Source organism: Rhynchophorus ferrugineus, unplaced genomic scaffold (assembly GCF_030347505.1).
Source record: "Rhynchophorus ferrugineus isolate W39M unplaced genomic scaffold, kcgeb_rfMv2 rfM14, whole genome shotgun sequence".
NCBI lineage: Eukaryota > Metazoa > Arthropoda > Insecta > Coleoptera > Curculionidae > Rhynchophorus > Rhynchophorus ferrugineus.
In genome coordinates, this window is record NW_027472593.1 from 1,306,744 (window position 1) to 1,323,243 (window position 16,500).

The following is a 16,500-nucleotide window of genomic DNA, read 5'->3' on the forward strand; positions in this document are numbered from 1 at the left end:
TCAGGGTGGCCGAATTTTAGACACAAATAATTGATTAGAGACGCCTATATGGTAAATGCGCTTTTAAGCACGATTGCATAAATAAGTATTTTGCTGCCTTGAAATATAAATATGTAAAACGCTACGGAGCAAGATCGAGTTATAGCCTCACGGGCAGGATGAAGATTCCGGCATCTTAATTAATTCTGTGATGTGGCCATAACCGACTTATTCATAAAGTATAAATACAGAGCGGCTCAGCTGAATTCAGTATTTTAATTGCCCAATTACCTTCACCAAATCGGTTCTAAAAAATATTATAATGGATGCATTAAAACAAGTCATTTTTCCAAAAAAATTTATTAATTAATTATAAAATCTATGACAAGAAATATAATAGTTTATTGATGAATTAACGTTTGAAATTTAAATACTAAAAACGTTGATAACATTAATTGAATTTTACGATTCATATGAATGCTATAAAAAGACAACTTAATAAACCTAACAAGTTCACGGTAAGATGGAATGTACTACCTTACTTCAGTTATCTGGTATCTTTATGGACTCATTCTTCTACCCACGCCCACCGCACCTCTATCGGGTGGACCTTAAAAATGGACAAAACTGTCCTCTCAAGTTCACCGAACAGCGAGTGATTCTTATAGCTGTATTTTACGCCTTATTCCAGACCAGGCTCTAGCATACATGTATACCCAAATATATATTAAATTGCTCATCCTTTTTAAATGCTACAGTTCGTCGGATTGCAGCCTTCAACCAAAGTACTGTCAACCCCTACTGTCCAATTCCCCAATTCTCCTATAATTCGCTTTCTCCAGCAAGTTTGGACTCCCTCAAGTTGTTATATTTGGGAATTAAAAAGCAGATGCAGTCTGCCGTCTACTCTCTGATGAGAACGTGGATCACGCCCTTTTTATTTGTACTATAGAAAAAAATGGATTGTCATTAACGACGCGTTTACATTTTGTCCAAGTATTGACTGAGATCTGGAAAACTTTCTTTATTTTATGTGTATCCTGAAAAACAACAAAATAAAATATTAGATATGTTAAAAAAGAATTTCGTATATTAGTACAGTACTAGCTTTTATAATAAATAAATAATCTGATAAATAATTATGTTTCCAGAAAAATTATAATATTAAAACGGAAAATTCAATAATAAAGCAGTTCGGTCAAATATTAGATACATAACTTATGGTATGGTTTTTGGTATATTTTTTAAACATATTAAACTGGAAGAAATATCTCCAAAAATTAAATTATAAATGCGAAACATTATAATCATATTTTTCAACAAGCATGTTGACACATTGTGAAAACCAGCCAATTAAATCTATAGCAGAAATCAGGTAATTTTGGATATCTTTTAATAAAACATTTGTTAATATAATAATTTTGTTAACGATCGTTAATGTTTTATTAGTTCCGCTATTCCAAATGGCCAAAAAGTAAGAATTCTTTAGAATCGAAAGTAATATACCATTAATATAACATATCTTGCGAATGTTACAACACATATAGTTGGACATATAATAATTGGGTGGATGCGCCTATATACTGAATCGGCTTATATATTGTTGAATAATTAAATGTTAAGAGTAGTTGTTTTGTATATAAAATCGTAAAAACGCTACGGCGCATGCTCGTGATAAAACCACCCGGACAAGATGAAGATCCCTCACTCTTGATTCATTTCTGTGTTGTGGCTTTAATCGAGATGTTTTTAAAGTATAAATATGCATGGACTAAGTTGTATCCAGTACTTTAATTACTCAAATACCTACAACAAGTCGATTCTAGAGAATCATCTGAGAATGGATAGAAGGCCTAAATCAACCGGGATATAATAATGTAAACAATTCAAAATTGCTACTTATACAACGCTGTATCATCTGGTGCCGCTTTCTGAGATATGGAACGTATTTCTAAGATGGAGTGAAAATTTAATTGTATAAAAGATTTACCTGAATTTCACACTGACAAACAAGTTCAATGAGTCTGGGCTGGACGTCTGCCCAGACTATTGAACTTCTAATAAGATATTGACTAATAGGCAAGCATAAAGACAACATACGACGGGTTGTAGGAATGATCTAACCGCCACCACGATGGATTGCTTTGTTGCCCATTGGAATCCTGCAAATAGAATTAAGAATAAAACTCACTCCATTAAATATGATTTGAAAAAATAAATTAAGAGGGCGTTGCCATTTTTTTGCTTATTAATTGGTATGATCTATAAACCAAAAGCCAGTGGAAGATTCATCTAGACAAAAACAGGAACATAATTAGTAACGTTGTTCTTAGTGTACTAGATACCAGACAGCACATTTGCTTCAAAATTTTCAGACGCCTGCAACTTTTCGTTCAAAATTCTATATAGTGCGTGTTTTATTTGTTCTAGAGTACGGAAGAAATATTTTAAAATTAAACCAAAAGAACTGTACACTAACTCACCTAATATATATCATTCTCTAATTATATATCCGTCTAAATAATTTATGAGTATCCCACTAGCTGATTAGCATGTCGTTTCAATCCTTTTTAATCAATGTTATATTCACTGATGAGACTCCAAGCTTTTATATTGCAGAGCCTTATAAACTACATCTTATAGACTACATGTTGATAGAAATCCATACGGCATATATTTAAAAGCCTGGAACCTAAAATACTTGGGCCAATATCTGTTGTATTTGTTTGGCGACTTTGACAGGCACATCTGGTCAGATTCTTCGCTGACGGTTTAACGGTAAGATACAGTAGTATACCTTAACACGTAGATCATCATTCGACCCAGTAGGGTCGAATGATGATCCCCCTCCAAGGCTTCCAGACAAATTTCTAAGAGGAACTCTCCGGCACCGGCAATGATGTATTCGCCAGATTCTTCAATTACACATAGTACCATAGGATCGGACTTGGCCAAAGGTTTCAAACCTGAAGTCAAATGACACAGACAATGATAGTCACACAATAAAAGCGAATATTTCCGTACCTTCTACGGGTTTTTCTGAACGGGCCGGATTCTTCGGTTCCACAGCTACACGTACTACGGAAGATAAGCTGAACTTCTTGATATTCAAGTTCTGCTTGTTTGTGAATGTGGTGATGGTATCGGGCTTAACCAAAAATTGATCCACACCGAACAAACTGTAAATGTTTCCAGATGGGACATTTTCCATGACTTCTACATAACGACGCATCATGCGGATGGTTCTATGTATTGTCTGCTCGTTTAAATGTTCTTTCTTGATGCCACATATTTCAGTTTTAGGATAGGGGCCTTCATGCCTTTGGCTAATTTACCGGAAAATACAGGAAAAAAAGCGTGGAAACGACCTTTATGAGAAGTGGGTACCATCTTAGACACATACATCGTCAGAGGGCAGTTAGGATCACAGTTCGTAATACCTAAAAACAAAAAGGGAAGTATAGTAATTTGCATATGCTAAAAAAATAATAAAAAATTGGTAATTGTTGCTCAGTTTATACCAATCATTCACAGTGAATCAGCATAGAGTTGTAAACGACATATCGTTATGTACAAATAAAACCTAAAATTTCACGCGTTTTAAACATCTATACATGTGGACCCTCGTATAACATTTCCATTCTGTACTTCTAAGTAGTTACTGGGGATGGCCAGTGAACATCAATCATCTGAAGCAAAGTCTCACTAACAGGTAACCACGTCCGCTTAAATTGTTTTCCATCCTTATCCTTGTCTTCATATTTCAAGTTAGTGTGGAGAGAAGGGCTTCATAAAAAAATTGATTCAGACCGAACAAAGTGCAAATATTTCCAGATGGGACATCCTCCATGGCTTCTATGTAACGACCAATCATGAGGATGGCTCCCTGAATTGTCTTCCCGTGTAAATCCTCTTTCTTGAGGCCACATAGTTAGGTCCCAGGATAGGGCCCTTCATGCCGGTAGCTACTTTACCGGAAAAAACAGGACCAAAATCGAAGAAATAAACTTTATGAGAAGTAGGTACCATTTTAGACACATAATCATAGGACCGTTAGGATCACAGTTCTTAATACCTAAAAATAAAAAAAGCAAAATAAAGTCATTTGCAAATATTAAAAAAATAATAAAAAATTGGTAATTGTTATTTAGTTTATATCAATCATTCACAGTGAATCAGCCGGGAGTTGTAAACTACACATCATCATGTACATATAAATACCAAAATTTAACGCGTTTTAAAAACTCATATAGGTGACGCATACCAGAAGCGGCTTCATTATCATGTGTACCTTCGTATAACATTTCCATTCTGTATATCAGAGCAGTCACTGGGGATGGTAAATGAACGGCAATCATCTGAAGCAAAGTCCCACTAGCAGGTAACCATGTCCCACTAAATTGTTTTCCATCCTTATACTTGTTTTCACATCTCAAGATAATGCGCAGTGTGGAGAGAAAGGGTTCATTTTCTTCTTTACTAAAATAAAAATTTTAGTTACAATCAAGAACTACAAATATATAATGCATTCTCGATATAACAGCTTGTCACCATAGGATATAAAGATAGAGGTAACATGAAAGTGTTTAATACCTAGGCTTATAATTTTCTTCCAATGCACTGCCTACAATATATTTATTTCCTAATAACTTCATAAAAGTGTTTTTGGTAAACTATATAGTGGCCTAATTGTGCCGGAAGAATTAATTTTTTTTTAATAATAAATCACATGTTTACTTGCAGCTTATAATCAGGTCAAAAATTTTGTAGATGGGATTCAAGATGTACATGCAAAACAATCTTTTGTTATCATTATCCTGTTTTTGGGTTGAAATATTTCTAACCCCATAGACTGTTTAACATCAGAAAATTTGGTAAAGTTATTCAGCATCCAACTGCAATTTCAAATGGGTATGGTCCATCTTGTTACACGAAGGGCACTATTGGGCAGGATTAAGTAACTTGAATTCACGCATGATCGATCCTCCCCCAAGGCCTCAGAGAGATTTCTAAGTGGAACTCTCTGGCACCGGCAATGATATTTTCGCTAGATTCTTCAATGACACATTGTACCATAAGGTCAGACTTAGCCAAACGTCTCAAACCTGAAGTCAAATGACACAGATCTTAGTGATAATCACACAATAAAAGCGAACATTTGCGTACCTTCTAAAAGTTTTGGTGAATCGGCCGGATTCTTGGTTTCCACAGATACACGTGAATTTCATAACATTCGAGAGTTACACCGAATTTCATAACATTCAACTTCTGCATGTTTGTGAATGTGGGGATGGTATCGGGCTTAACCAAAAATTGATCCACTCCGAACAACCTGTAAATGTTTCCAGATGGGACATCTTCAATAACTTCTACATAACGACCCATCATGAGGATGGCTCCCTGAATTATCTTCTCGTTTAAATCTTCTTTAATGTTGCCACATATTTAGCTCTTGGGATAGAGGCCTTGCTGCCGGTGGCTACTTTACCGGAAAAAACAGGACCAAAATCGTAGAAATAAACTTTATGAGAACTGGGCACCATTTAAGACACTTATCATAATAGGACCGTTAGGATTACAATTTTTAATACCTAGAAACAAAAACAAGCAAAGTATAGTCATTTGCAAATATTAAAAAAATAATAAAAAATTGGTAGTTGTTGATTAGTTTATACCAATCATTCACAGTGAATCAGCCTAGAGTTCTAAACTACACATCATCAAGTACAAATTAATACCAAAATTTAACGCGTTTTAAAAATCCATGCAGGTGACACATACCAAGAGCGGCTTCATCATCATGTGGACCTTCGTATAACATTTCCATTCACTATTTCAGAGCAGTTACTGGGGACGGAAAATGAACGGCAATCATCTGAAGCAAAGTCCCACCAGCAGGTAACCATGTCTGACTAAATTGTTTTCTATCATTATCCTTGTCTTCACATTTCAAGTTAAGGCGCAGTATGGAGAGAAGGGCTTCATTTTCTTCTTTACTAAAATAAAAATTTTAGTTACACCCAAGAACTACAAATATATAATGCATTCTCGATAAATTGTTATAGTGACCTAATTGTGCTGGAAGAATTAATTTTGTTTAAATAATTAAACACATGTTTACTTGTTGTTAATTATCAGGTAAAAAATTTTGTAGATGGGATTCAAGATGTACATGCAAAACGATCTTTTGTTACCATTATCCTGTTTTTGGGTTAAAATATTTCTAAACCCATAGACTGTTTAACATTAGAAAGTTTGGTAAAGTTATTCAGGGTCCAACTGCAATTGCAAAAGAGTACGGGTTCATCTTGTTCATGAACAAGATTGGTTTAAAACGTTCGTCGATAGCCTGACGTAAGACAGTTTCCGTTTGTACACACACACCTGCAAATAATTTATTATTACAAAATTGTTTCTCAATTTATAGCGAATTAGCAGCATCAGTACCACCAAACATTAACGAATGTCGGCCTAGGGCAGATGGAGATAACATGACGATTAAATAATATATTGTAAAGACACTACAATATCCTTTTTTTGATGTTTCCTACTTTGATTCAGAAATTCTTAATAAGTTGTCTTTACTACGGAAATATATTTATATATGCATTATTTAAAATTTTAATTTTTGTTTAGTAAAATTAATACAAAGTGAAGTAACACCTAAAATACATACATAATTATTTAATTTATTATATAAATAATTATCTAGGAATTTACCTACCCGTAATACAATCTACTACAACAAGAGCACAATTAGTTACACGAAGGGTACTACTGGGTCGGATTAAGTAACTTGAATTCTAGCATGATCGATCCTCCTCCAATGCCTTCAGACAGATTTCTAAGTGGAGCTCTCTGGCACCGGCAATGATGTTCTCGCTAGATTCTTCACTGACACATTGTACCATAAGATCGGACTTAGACAAACATTTCAAACCTGAGGTCAAATGACACAGACCTTAGTGATAAACACACAATAAAAGCGAACATTTGCGTACCTTCCAAAGGTTTTGGTGAATCGGCCGGATTCTTGGGTTCCACAGCTACACGTACTACGATGACATTCAAGTTGCGTATGTTTGTGAATGTGGGGATGGGATCGGGAAAAATTGATCCACTCCGAACAGCCTGTAAATATTTCCAGATGGGACATCTTCAATAGCTTCTACATAACGACCCATCATGAGGATGGCTCCCTGAATTGTCTTCTCGTTTAAATCTTCTTAAATGATGCCACGTATTTAGCTCTTGGGATAGGGGCCTTGCTGCCGGTGGCTACTTTACCGGAAAAAACAGGACCAAAATCGTAGAAATAACCTTTATGAGAAGTGGGCACCATTTTAGACACATATCATCATAGGACCGTTAGGATTACAATTTTTAATACCTAAAAACAAACAAAGCTAAGTATAGTCATTCGCAAATATTAAAAAAATAATAAAAAATTGGTAATTGTTGTTTAGTTTATACCAATCATTCAAAGTGAATCAGCCTAGAGTTCTAAACTACACATCATCAAGTAAAAATTAATACCAAAGTTTAACGCGTTTTAAAAATCCATACAGGTGACACATACCAAGAGCGGCTTCATCATCTTGTGGACCTTCCTATAACATTTCCATTCTGTATTTCAGAGCAGTTACTGGGTATGGTAAGTGAACGGCAATCATCTGAAGCAAAGTCTCACCAACAGGTAACCATGTCCGCCTAAATTGTTTTCCATCCTTATCCTTGTTATCATATTTCAAGTTAGTGCACAGTGTGGAGAGAAGGCCTTCATATTCATCTTTCCTAAAATACAAATTTTACATTTTACAATCTACTACATCAAGAGCACCATCAGTTACACGAAGGGCACTACTGGGTCGGATTAAGTAACTTGAATTCTAGCATGATCCTCCTACAAGGCCTTCAGACAGATTTCTAAGTGGACCTCTCTGGCAACGGCAATGATGTTTTCGCTAGATTCTTCAATGATACATTGTACAATAAGATCAGACTTAGCCAAACGTCTCAAACCTGAAGTCAAATCACACAGACCTTAGTGATAATCACACAATAAAAGCGAATATTTGCGTACCTTCTACAGGTTTTAGTGAATCGGCCGGATTCTTGGGTTCCACAGCTACACCTTCTACGAGAGTTGCGCCGAATTTCATGGCATTCAAGTTCTGCATGTTTGTGAATGTGAAGATGGTATCGGGCTTAACCAAAAATTGATCCAGACCGAACAAAGTGCAAATATTTCCAGATGGGACATATTCCATGGCTTCTATATAATGACCAATCAAAAGGATGGCTCCCTGAATTGTCTTCTCGTTTAAATCCTCTTTCTTGAGGCCACATAGTTAGGTCCCAGGATGGGGGCCTTCATGGCGATGGCTACTTTACCGGAAAAAACAGGACCAAAATTGTAGAAATGTCGGCCTAGGGCGGTTGGAGATGATATCACGATTAATTAAAAGATTGTAAAGACACTACAATGTTTCCTACTTTAATTCGGTAGTTCTTAATAAATTGTCTTTACCACAGAAATATATTTAGATAAGCGTTATTGCATCTGCATTAAATTGCATTATGCATGTTTCTTTAGTAAAATTAATACACACTGAAGTTACACCAATATTACATACATAATTATTTTATTTATTATACAAATAATTATTTAGGAATTTACTTATAGGAAACACAATCTACTACAACAAGAGCATCATCAGTTACATGAAGGGCAGCAGTTACTTCAGAACGGAAATCTATGTGCCCAGAGGAACCAATCAAATTAATCAAAAAACTTTCTATTCGTTTTCGCGTTAATCAATATTATTTGTGAAAAAATCCCTATCTTCGAGCTCAAAATACATAAATATGGCGCTAAAAATAGATTAGTTAGTATTTTTGTTAAAACAAATACCCAGCTTTATTTTAAAGAGATAAAGCTTCAGAATGACTAATCAAAATTATCCCACATGTTCAGTCGTTTGTAAATTTCGTCGTTCAATATTTCAAAATACTACAAGTTCTTATTCTACATATTCGTAATAAATCTGTCTTGTTCATTTTTTCTGGCGTCTGTAAAATGTATTTCTCTAACTTTGGCACCAGCAATAATACCAGTTTTTGATACTAAGGAGTCTGTTAAATATGATTTTCCGTTATCTACGTAAGCTATGACGGATATATTACGGATGTTTCGTTTTTAGACCATCATGGCACAAATTTCATCTGCTGTAAAATTCACCTCTATGAAAAATAAATGTTAAGAATTTGTAATGTTTAGAAACATAAAAATTATTTCTGTAATAACAGAAGAAAGCTAAAAAATAAGCTCAGTTATATTCTTAGATGGGCCTTCGATATAGATTGGCGTACATAAAAAATATAGTACAAGAAACAGTTAGCGGACTATTATTTGGGGACATAATCATACAGATACCATAGTTACAACAGGTAAAAAAGACACATACTAAAAAATAGGCTAAATGTATGAATAGTAAATTTAAAATGAACAAGGGAAAAAAACAAATATTAAACGAAATAGAGAGGTTTAAATGTTTAATTTTAAATAACTATAAACACTATCAATTAATGTTATTTAAAACAACTTTTAAACTATATACAAATAATATATTCAATTCATTATTATTAAACGGCACAATAAAAATTAAAACGAATATGATTCGTTAAATCAAAATTTTATTAAATATTAATGTGTTTAAACATGATTACAATACTATAACTAGGATTATAAGTATTCTGCAACAAAATATTTAGAGAAAGTTCTCAAACATAAACTAAAATATAGAAATTTGAAAATAACATCAATTTTAATTATTGTTGAAGAATAAATATTTGATTTTCAGTTATTATCTGGCTTCATCCAGAGCATATCGGATAATGGCCAAGTTAATTTTGTGTCAACAACCCCTTCAACGAAGGGTAACAAATCATCAACTTTAATCATTCGACACAAGTCATATTTTCCAAATTTGATTTTAAGTTTCTGAAGTTTGAATAACAATTTAAAATAGGCCATTTCCCAATTAGTGCACACTATAATTTTGTCTTCCAAAAAGGAAAAATCTCCTTCAAAGTAAAACAAAGGCGTGTAACTTTCATTGTCTCTCACTATAAATGGTATGTGATACTTAGCAGTTATCTGTAAAAAGCCGCATATCTCTTTAGGAAATTGTTCGTACATATGTTTTATAAGATTGTACAAAACATATTCACAAAATTTTAAAAAACAATACAATCTTAAAAATTCAAACAACTGCAATTTGTATTCACGGCCCTCTCGAAAACTGCTTCCAAAAGAATCACCATGTGCAATGTTAATCATATTGAACAGATCTACTTCCACTTTATTCATAACACTACACTGCATATAAAATAAGTTATACACTTCAACTGAGAATCTCTTCATTCTTGAGAGCACTTTGTCGTTTAATATTCTGACACTAACATAAATATCATCAACGATAATATAAGGAATATTAGATGATTCGACGTTAATCCATCCGTAGGTATAAGTAACAGGCGTTGGCACCTCTTCTTGCACTTGCGTAGTAGTACCAGAAGGTAAATCTCTAACGTTTCCTAGAGATGGTTCGTTAGATACCATCTCCAATATTAGTATTTGTTCTAAATTGTTACCTCCTGTATTAGATGACATTATAACTGTTTTCGAAATCACAAATTGTGTGAAAAACCCGGCAAGATGCAAGTAATTAACTTGACGATTAAAACAATGTCAAAATGGCCGAGTACTTGATACCAACCGTCTTTGTAAATAGATGGTATGTATACTGTTGGAATTAAATATGTTTGAAATAAGCATATATAATTAATTTTATATAATATACAACAATTATATAATCCGTAAAGATTAAATATTTATAACTTTTTTTAACTTATATATTTATAATATTAATTATTTTTTAGTTGGCCAACCTGTAATTCTAATGTCATTCATTACCAATGTCCAGAATCAATTTATAGGTTAAGGTTTACACCATAACTAATATTCTAGAGATGTTGAATAGTACTACTTCGTTTACAACAAAATGGTTTATTGGTAAAGCGAGTAAAGTGGACATGTTACACAGTAAAACCCGAAACCGCTTAGTTGATGACACTGATCAACTAAGCCGGATATCTTCTAAGGAAAAAATTAATATTTGAAAGTAGATTACTTCGATATAATCGAAGTTCGTCTATAGGAATCCAGTTGTTAAGTATTCGTTTTATTTTTATTGATTTGATTGTTGATTTTTTCACTATTTCTAAATCAAACATTTATATATACCTGATAATATAAGTATCAAAATGATACAAATATCAAAATTCTTTCTTCTCTTCCAGTTTTCTTTTCAGGTTTTCGATTTAGTATTATGTAAAGGTTGTTACTAACAAAGATGCTTTTTGCATGGTTTTAGTAGATGTTCGTAGAGACCAAGCTCATTTTCCTTTGCCAATGCTTGCTTGATGCAAGAACTTGGATGTTTATATTCCGTGTGGAAACATTAATCAATGTTACTCGTTTATCTGTTTTATTAACCATTGTACATTAACTGAAGTTAATCAATTGATCTGTGAACACTGTACGCCCCATTATATTTTATATTTATTATTTTTTACAATGAGATCTGGTGTATTTAAGAATTTCAGCTTTCCAGCGAGTTTTGGTGGTTAATATTAGCCATAGCATGATACATTTATCATCGTCAATCATCTCAAACTGAATGTCTTCCAAGAATGGATTTTGCCTAATATATTAAAAATATTGAAACGTACTATTAATTCTATTTTATATTATTTTAACTATTTTGTTTACAAATTTATTGGTTAAGCGGTTAAAGTAATAGTAAACCTGTATGGATCTTAAGACATGAAAATTTGTGAATTTTTAGTAATGCCACCAATTAAACTCCGTGAAACCGATAGATGTTAATATATCATAGCAGATTAATCCGCTTGCATTACAATACTTGGTCGAGGCTACTCCGTCTATGCATATATTATTCTCGCTTTTTTTAAAATACATTTTAAAGTCTCCTTTTACAAACTATGGGTTTATCTGGACTGATACTACAGTTTGGCGTGGGCATCAAACCACGGTCCTCAGCATTAAGCGTACCGACTGGCGAATGACCAACTTTAGAAATCATCCCAGAAGACATCCGGTCTTACCCAGCCTAGTTACTGGCGTGACTGGGATTATTATCCTTGTTGTTTTCTTGATTTTACACTCTTGCCTAGGACAATCACGTTTTTTAAACAATCAAAAACATAAATTTACGACCATGCTCCAAGATAGTTTTTGTTTGTTGTCACGACTCTAAGCCATATACTAAAATTGTAATGACACAGAGATCAGCGTATACAGAAAACACGATTTCGGTGAAGATTTCCGATCAACTTACATCCCTACCCAAATAACGATGGATTAAAACGCAATGAGAGCGTTAACATGTCCGTTATAGGCCCTTCGAGTTCCTTAATTTTCAGCACCCCAAAACACATAATAATTTTTACTGCTGACAGGTTTGCCGTTTGGAGATAGCTTCGATAGCTATTGAAAGAAGGGCCTGGTGAATAGCTATTCTGCACGGATTTCTATACTACGCTGAACGCAATTCAAGCATATTCATGTGATCATCCATTAATAATTGACGCTCATACTTAATGATCCTGCCAAGTTATGCCTAACCCACTTACGCTAAGTCGTTATAAATGCACATATTCCCATTTTCTGAAGGGATACCCCCTCCTCGGTGTGCTCGCTATGGCTCTCCAACCTGAGTATACCACAGTTTGACCACATCGAAAACCGAACTTAACTTCCCTTCACTGTTTATCACTTGTTCACTTCGGAAAACATATCTAATCTCCTTAGATTGCTTGAAATCCTTAATTTACTTGATATCATATATGAACATGATATCATGAAAGATATAAAACCATGAACATTGAAAAATATGAATATTTTTTCGGCAGCATAGCCTTCTTCATTCCTTCAGAAACCTTCATTTGTAAATTTATCAATAGAAAGAAGGCTAAAATTCTTTAGCTAGAAAGGTTAGAAATGTTATTAGGTGTTACGAGCAGTTTAACACGTATTACTTGATTTATATATATTGTTCTAATAAGGAAATAGAAATGTTATAGTATTAAATAATTTTTTATTTGGAACATAATACTGACGAAACATTATAGAAAAGTTTGAAAAGCACTAGTTAAGAATCACTATTGGGTCCAGTATGACTTCCCATCACATCATAATACAAATTATCCAATTTTTGTTACCTTATATGATGAATAAATGAATTGATATAAAAATAATTGAAAAATTGGGTGTAATTAGTATGTAAAAATATATATGAGTTGAAATGAAATAACAAAAATAACATCTAATTTGGATTTTTTTAGTTCTTCTGTCATATAACCGATATTTATAATCGTTCATCTAGCATCAATGATTAATGAATTTCAGTCTAGGTAAGATTTACCTCGGATACAAGTGTAAAAGTACATGTCCCAATTCAAAGCACCCATATCAAAATCAAATAGTTCCCGGTCGCTCTTTCTCATTTCTTTCCATATCGTTTTCACGTTGTTGATCTCAAACTTCCACTCTTTTGTAGCATAGTAACTTAACATATCTACAATTTGATTTATCTTCTTGTAATTCTTTCTGACTCTACAATACAATATAGGCATTTTTAAATAATGTTTTACATATTTTTCAGATATTTTTGGGTTTATATTGGGTTGACAAGAAAATATTTTACATATCTATGTACATAGTACGTACAACACTGAACGTCTCTTTTTTATTAACTAGTGTTTATCTGTTCCCCACTCCGAACCACGGTCCTAGAGATGATTCCAGAATAAATCCGGTTTTACCCAGCTTGGTTACTGGCGTGACTAATCGTAGTCACAGATTTTCTTTTTCGGATTATAAACAATCAAGAACATAAATTTACCCAACAAGATTCGAAACGGCTACTATCGCAACAGTAAGAGGGCCTTCCTGTCGCCCTTGACCACTGTGCCAACCAAGCCGGCCCTTTACATTTTGTTTAAGGCGTGAAGGATTCGCAATCCAGATATACATAGCCCGATATCTCTGAAGACAAAAATCTTCTCACATTGAAGTTTTTGTAGGACAATTAAATGCTGAGGTCAAATTGTTAAAATTTTGGACGTTGCAAATCAACCCAGAAAAAACCTAGGCCAATTTATTCCACAGAAAATCCTATATCCTCTCACCTGTAGAAAAAGCAAATTGTCTCCAATAATTATGGTTCTGCTCTAAAAGATATACTCCTTTATTTAGACGGGTTAAAGTAGTCCAAGTACATCGGTCATGAAGGGATGAACAAATTTAGAAAGAGGGGAGAAAAAAATTTGAGCGCGTCATATACAGAATTACTCAAATGCATTACCACAAAGGTTCAAAAGGAATTTTTCACTCATCCCTTTTCAAAAAATTCACCGCAGTACAATCGCAAAATTCCTATACCAAGTCCTTATCATCACCAAACAGGGGTTCCACATCAACAAGGACTTTAATCAGCTGACCAAACAGAAACTCCAAGACCCCAAGAAAAGGATAGTTCATTAAGTAAATTAAAGGTTCCTAAGATCTTGAAAAGGGAAGGGAAAATAGAAAATGCACAAACGTTTGTCTATAATATCTAGGTTAATTATTCTATGTTAATTATCCGTACAAATTCGTTCAGTTTGCTTTTTAAAGACTAACCATATCGTATGAGAAGCCGTAGAAATATTGCAGGCAACTGCTTCTATGGTATAGTTATTAGAGTCTTCAGATCACACGTGGAGATCGCGTGTTCGATTCCCGATGGGAACAACGACTTTTCGTGGTTGATCTAGTTTGGTTAATGCATTTGTCAAATCAGTTAGGTTAGGTACCGGCCTGAAGCATTTCTTATTTTCAATCATTGTTCCTTTATTCCTATATTTCTTCAAACAAGCTGCAACTTTACTTGGCCTACCCTATGTAATACTTAATATAATAACTGCATATTTATTGAGCAAATATCTAACACCAAAAAGAGAATAATATAATGTTTTTAACAAGAAAATTAAACCGACTTCAAAAAATAAATAAGGAACACACACAAGGTTTTTGTTTATTTTTACTTTGTTATTACAACGATTATTATGTACATATTTCAAATATGCTTTTTGCAATGATTGAGTACAAACCGATGACTTTATAATAATGACAGCCCAGAAAGAAAGCAGGACGGTACTTTGAAATTGCTTAAAATTCTTTTCTTTCGTGATTTAAATTAACTTTTCTTATATTCTCAGAATTTTTCAATGATACTGAATACAGTGCATCAAAATAGGTCGTGGTGGTAAATGAATCAAGTGAAATTTTCCATAATCACTAAGAGATGGACCGTAAGAAAATATAGATCGGCATTGTTGACCAATTACATAGAGGGCACCTAATGTGCATCCGGGCACACAACACTTTCTAGAACGGGAATGCATTTCAGCTACGAACTTTCACCTAGTAATAAAATAAAATAATAATTTAATATATAAACGTTATAAAAAGCTGACCACACTATTCTCTACATTAGCATGGCGAATAAAACAAGAAATATGTTAAAGGTAGCGATATCTACATGTTGGACGTGGCGAAACATTTCGCCAAAATTTCCTAAGAAATTAAATTTCTATTTCTCTATGAGTATATTCGCAAAATATTACCAAAACACCCACCTACGAAACTTCCTGCCCTCATATTTAACATAATAGTTTGGAGAGCATAATTGTATTTGTATCCGGTAGCTTCCAGAACAGTCTCCGTTAGTTCGTTAATTGAAACATATTGCCTTGTCTTTCTTACCTGTCGGACCAATAAACTAGTGTTGTGGTCGAATAAAGGCCTTCTATTTATCCGGTCAAGTGTGTGTGTTTAGAAAATAAAGCACATTTCAAAGACTATAACATTTGTGCTGAAGTTGTAATAGTCAGTTAAATAAGAATTACTCTATTAACATATGTGGTGACAGTGATAAAATAGCCGATATACCATCACCGTCAAAAATGGTAAAATCAGACTGTGTAGGAACATTGCTTGTCGTCTAATCAGAACAGAAGCTAAATGAGGCGGACGTGGTAACGGGTCCGAACGATGGGAATGCTTTTTGATTGGGAGATGTACACTTTTTGGATACAAAGGACGACGCCTTGACCGGAAATCATATAGTTTCTTAGAGTCTCTCAAAGAGTATCTTGCTGAGGTAGTTGATATACGATTGTTATTGTAATCACCGTTGCAACCCCTAGTATATTATCAAGATAGTGACCATTAAAATGTTTGTTGAATATTTGTATTTTATTTACCAAGAAATAAAAGTATTAATTAACATTATAGGCAAGTTAACTCGGAGATTACTTATAGCAAACCCAAGAATAAGGTCTATTACATTCTTTCCCTGTACTATTATATATAGCTTGACATTCAAATAG

At 33.7% G+C, this 16,500-nt stretch overlaps 2 pseudogenes across 2 annotated transcripts in view; both read right to left on the reverse strand.

Annotated features, from left to right (window-relative positions):
• Positions 1 to 323: 323 nt before the first annotated feature.
• Positions 324 to 4,710, reverse strand: LOC143205651 (eukaryotic translation elongation factor 2-like; annotated as a pseudogene). Its single transcript, XR_013007836.1, has 6 exons — positions 4,573 to 4,710; positions 4,271 to 4,458; positions 3,004 to 3,419; positions 2,463 to 2,945; positions 1,970 to 2,141; positions 324 to 1,019 (listed from the first exon to the last, which is right to left on the reverse strand). The product of XR_013007836.1 is annotated as a eukaryotic translation elongation factor 2-like (transcript).
• A 1-nt stretch (position 4,711) lies between these two features.
• Positions 4,712 to 16,500, reverse strand: part of LOC143205655 (eukaryotic translation elongation factor 2-like) — a 55,444-nt pseudogene continuing 43,655 nt past the window's right edge. Inside the window, exons 2-11 of the transcript XR_013007840.1 lie at positions 8,063 to 8,367; positions 7,830 to 8,001; positions 7,559 to 7,773; positions 6,981 to 7,369; positions 6,704 to 6,919; positions 6,427 to 6,642; positions 6,101 to 6,363; positions 5,761 to 5,975; positions 5,146 to 5,570; positions 4,712 to 5,084 (exon numbers count right to left, since the gene is read on the reverse strand). The product of XR_013007840.1 is annotated as a eukaryotic translation elongation factor 2-like (transcript). The remainder of the gene's footprint in view (positions 5,085 to 5,145; positions 5,571 to 5,760; positions 5,976 to 6,100; positions 6,364 to 6,426; positions 6,643 to 6,703; positions 6,920 to 6,980; positions 7,370 to 7,558; positions 7,774 to 7,829; positions 8,002 to 8,062; positions 8,368 to 16,500) is intronic.